This window comes from Myotis myotis, unplaced genomic scaffold (assembly GCF_014108235.1).
Source record: "Myotis myotis isolate mMyoMyo1 unplaced genomic scaffold, mMyoMyo1.p scaffold_m19_p_1, whole genome shotgun sequence".
NCBI lineage: Eukaryota > Metazoa > Chordata > Mammalia > Chiroptera > Vespertilionidae > Myotis > Myotis myotis.
Genome location: NW_023416313.1, coordinates 190,834,936 through 190,839,832, shown reverse-complemented (window position 1 = coordinate 190,839,832; position 4,897 = coordinate 190,834,936). Strand labels below are relative to the sequence as shown.

At 40.2% G+C, this 4,897-nt stretch overlaps 1 long non-coding RNA gene and 1 other non-coding gene across 3 annotated transcripts; both read left to right on the top strand.

Moving 5' to 3' along the window:
* Positions 1-16: 16 nt before the first annotated feature.
* On the top strand, positions 17-1,396 carry LOC118656028. Of its 2 annotated transcripts, XR_004967476.1 has the most exons (3): positions 17-109; positions 249-396; positions 1,201-1,396. It is a non-coding gene; the product is annotated as an uncharacterized LOC118656028 (long non-coding RNA). The 2 variants fall into 2 exon arrangements; XR_004967474.1 differs by having other exon boundaries at positions 61-396.
* Positions 1,397-1,984: 588 nt separating this feature from the next.
* Positions 1,985-2,057, top strand: TRNAK-CUU. The gene has a single exon. It is a non-coding gene; the product is annotated as a tRNA-Lys (tRNA).
* Positions 2,058-4,897: the final 2,840 nt, after the last annotated feature.

Below are 4,897 nucleotides of genomic sequence, written 5' to 3'. Positions count from 1 at the left end.
GTTTAGCTCCGGGAACAGAGGATTGTGGGAAAGGAAAAGGAGGGAGACAACCAAGGAAGGGCGGTGCGCAGTAGCAGAAACGAGGAAGGTGGGGTTAGGCCAGGGCCAGGTAGGGGTTCTTCCTCTTCAGTTTCTGTCGAGCGTGAGGTTGAGTCATCGGGTTGTTTGAGATGCTGCTCTATTCCACTTCCTAGGAACTATTTACCTTTTATACTATCCCTCTAGCTTGATACTTTATTCTTTCTTAGAGCAAAGCAGAGATGTTCTTACCAAGACCAAAGAAAGCGATAGAGGAGATTCTCCCTCCACACTCGGCGTCCCGGTTCTGACCCATTGTTTTGAGGGCATCCCCATCAACCCGCCTATCCTCACGACAGTGGAAGTTGCACTCTAAAGGTATCTCACCTTTGAGCTCAGGCATTTTACAGAAGCTTTAGCACCCTTTTTGTGAAAAGAACTATTTAGTGGAATTAAGGATAAAACTGATTAAAGATGTTTGTGGAGATCTAATATATTCCAAGTACTCTGCTGAACATGGGTGATAAAAAGGTGGAGTAGACCTAACCTCAACCCTCATGGAATTTGCATACAATGTAACGAAATAGGCAATAAAGAGTAAATAGGCGAAATAGTTGGACCTTATGGTAAGAAGGTAGAAGAGACCATGGAGGTACTTACAGCAAGACTTTCGGAATGGGTGATATTTAAACGGAAACGTGGGATTGTTAAAGGAATATGAGTTTGGCATTTTACAGGAACGATCAGGGCAGCCTGGCCTGTCAGTGATTAAGTGGGGGAGCCGGCAGGAAGATCAGAGGTGGACATGGAACCAGATCTTGTAGTGGTTTAGATTTGAGTCTTATTATTAAAGCAGGACCATTAGCACTTTTTAAACTATTAAATGCCTCAGTGTGTATTTTCCCCAAACAATAGTATTTTACATAGTCACAATACAATTACGGAAATCAGAAAATTAACAATACTATTGTCTAATATACAGACTTTTTAGATTTTGGCAATTCAGTAATGCCCTTCACACACACCCACACAAAAATCCAACACCACACATTGCATTCAGTTACAGGTCTTTAGGCTCCTTTAATCTGGAAATAATCGCTTAATAGAATTAGTTGTTTAATAATTCCATTGTCTCCTCATGTCATAATTTGATTAAAATCCGTTTTTCTTCTTTCCTCTTAGGATTAACATTCTTTACCATACGATTCAATGACTAATTCTTTCCCCCCAGCTTCTGTTACTTGAGCTGGTGCCTCTGAGGGTCGCATCTCTCAACTGTGCGGCGGTTACCGGAAAGAGGCCTCATTTTAAGTGAACCAGAAGCCCCTTCCTCAATTTAACTTTCCTTGACTAGATCATATTAAAGGAAAAGATCTAACTCTGCTGTGTGTGTTTTTTTTCAGTGTAGGTAACCTTTTAGTGGTTAAACTGTGTTTTGTGTGTGTGTGTGTGTGTTTTTTGGGGAGGGGGGGGTTGTGTGTGTTTTTTTAATATGGAAAGCTTCAAGAATTTACCTGTCCTTGCGCAGGAGCTATGCTAATCAATTCTGTATGGTTCCCATGCGCCTCGATGTGGCGGTGGTCCGGGCGTGTGCGGACTGACTGAACTTTGTTTTTTAATGTTGCCTCCCACGTTGTAGGAATCCAGTATGTCATTTGATAGCCTTGATGCGTGTTTTTTAAAGATAACATATTAAGCAGTATTTTAAAACACATCAGAGAAAAGATTCAATGAATGAACCTGTAATTATAAAGATTTGCATAAGTTTTCAGTGATCTTGATATATACACGCAAAAGAAATTATTAAATTCCAGTTCAATTAAAGAAATGTTTTAAAGAATTCTTGAAAATAATCGAGAAGTGCATATTTAATAATATGATACAAGTTTTTGGTAAATAGGTAGAACAAAACGTAATGTAGCTGAATAATGATCAAGGAGGAGAAAAACGGCGCAGGTTTATGTGCGCCCGGCTAGCTCAGTCGGTAGAGCATGGGACTCTTAATCCCAGGGTCGTGGGTTCGAGCCCCACGTTGGGCGGTTGTTTTGTGTTTCCTTAGGGAATTTTGTTTTAAGGTTTCTCCAAAGCATTATAACCAAATAGGGAATCTTGGAACCTAATTATTTTCAACATTAACCAGATCTCCGGAAAAAAGTTTATTTTGCAAACGAAACATGTCTCAGACCGCGCTTGCGCACTTGAAAGCGCACGTTCCTCTTCCTTTCTTTGGTCTCTTCCCAACTTCCTCCTTAAGGCACAGGAAACTGAAAGTCCAGTTTAAAGTTGAGACTCGTTTTCTGTTACTATTTTCGTCTTATTATTAGTTACTGGTAGAGGGCAATTTTTGCTTCTACCAGAACAAAATACGAGCACTGATTTTGGCACCTTTTCCAAGACTTAAAGATCTCATGTAGCGGGGAAAAAAGGAGACATATGTAATACTCTTTGTAATACTTTAAGCAGTAAAACAATTTTTTTTTTTTTTTTTTTTTTAGTAAAACAATTTTTAAAAAAAGATCTCTTGTAAAAGCAGCTGGGGAGGCTGGAGGATTTCGAAGAAAATGTGTCTTCCTTTTCTGTTTATTTTACTTTTTCTTGCTTTCTTTATAGGGCCTGTTCTGGGGAAGGGGTAGGTAGAGGAATATCCCCTGAAGAATATACAGTGAGAAGTTTTTCTTTCTGTAGTCAGATCTTTACGACCAGTACATACGTAATCCAGTTTTCTAACGATATTTGGGATCTATCCACCCAGTTGGATAGTTATTAGGAAGTTAATATTCTGATAAGGATGAGGCTTTTTGAAACAGAAGCACAAAACAACTGAGATGTGAACATTCAGATGGGCTTTTAGGTACCTACAGGAGGCAGGATTTCTGCCTTCTCTCTTCAATAATAATTCTGAAACAATAAAAAAAAAAAAAAAAAAGAATTCTGAAGTAATCAGAGAAGTCCACACACCTGGATTTCACACCACCACATCCAAGCACATTCCAGGATCTCACTCACTACACAACACACGTGAACTATCCATGCTCCTACCTGAAGCCCTAGTTCCTATACCTTTGTGTGTTATCCCCCAGCTTTCCTCCCACTTAACTACCGATTTCTCTTTCTCTCTCTCTCTCTCTCTCTCTCTCTCTCTCTCTCTCTCTCTCCCTTCAACATACAAACATGCTGTTAGTTCTCTATCTTAAAACAAAAATTTTGACCTAGTTTCCCTGCAGGCTGCCATCCTATTTCTCTGTTCCCCTTTGAAACAAGTCATCCCTCTCCCAACCGCCTACCAGGAGTCCTCTCCTTGCATCTCTTAACCCTGATATTGCCTTTGACCAGACCAAAAAATCACCTGTAATTGAACAAGTTTGCTTGATTACTCATTTCAGGCATAAAGCTGAAATTAGTAAAGTAAAAGACATTCATTTAGTAAGAGAGGATGTTTGGTGTTTTAAGTTGGACAGTGGCCAACTTGTCTAAAGTGGATGATCTGTGAGATGCTAATCCGAAGTCCAGGTCTTTGCCCTTCTGATTAACCCACTGGACTATAAATCAAGATTTCCTACAACCCTCTCCTCAGGTTTGATAATTTCCTAGTGAGTTATGAAGGGTTATTAAGTTTCCTAGGGCTGCCATCACAGAGTATCACAAACTGGGTGACTTAAAATAACCAACATGGATCGTCTCCCTGTTCTGGAGGCTAGAAGCTTGAAATCAAGGCGTAGACAGTCATGCTCTCAAAGGCTCTCTTGAAGAATCTGTTCTACGGTTGTGTCTCTTAGCTTTTCGATGGCACCACAATACGTGGTATTCCTTGGATTGCAGCTGCGTAACTCCAATCCCTACCTCGGTTGTTACATGCTTTCTCCTTGAGTATCTCTGCCATACGGGGCATTTTCCTCTTCTTATATGGACACCAGTTTTATTGGATTAGGGCCCACCCCGATGACCTCATCTTAATTTGATTACATCTGCAAAGACTTTATTTCCAAATAAGGTCACACTCGCAGGTAGTGGGGATTAGGACTTCAAGATCTTTCTGGAGCACACAACTCAACCCTAACAGTGGGCTCCATTTGTTAACCTCAGCCACCAGGTGTCTGCCACTTTACAGCTAGTTATAAAGTTCTATTTCAATCAGAGATCTTATTTTTTATATTATTCAATGATGAAAAACTTCTCATAAGCAAGCATGGAACAGTGTGTGGAGTCTTGGAGGGAAGCAAGGAGGGTGGGTGGGTGGGAAGTAATCAACTAAAGACCTTGTATGTACCTATGCATAACCCATGGACACAGACAATAGGGTTGTGAAGACCTGGGGCTGGGGGCAGGGGCAGGGGCAGGCTGGAGGCAGTCAATGGGGGAAACAAGGGGACATATGTAATATTTTCAATAATAAAGAATTAAAACAAACTCCTAAGTAATCCAAATTCAACAAGACAGAATTTTACTATAAAAAAGACATTAAGAGTAAATCTGTACAATTGACAATTAATGGTACAATCCCAAGGAGGAATTTCAAAGCTAAGAAATTAAGGGGCTTTGGCTCCGCCGGCATGGCTGTGTTTGAGCATTGATCCATGAACCAGGAGGTCATGGTTCGATTCCCCATCAGGGCACATGCCAGGTTGTCAGTTTGATCCCCAGTATGGCGCGTGCAGGAGGCAACAGATCAATGATTCTCTATCATCATTGATGTTTCTCTCTCTCTCTCCTTCTTCCTTCCTTTCTGAAATCAATAAAAATATTTTTAAAAATGAAATAAAGGACCTTTATTATAGAACTAAAATTCCCAAAAGGAAGATAAAAGCTGTATAGAAACAATTATAAGGTGAAAACTGTAAGTACCTCAGTTACAAATAATGTGCTTATGGGAAAGATCACT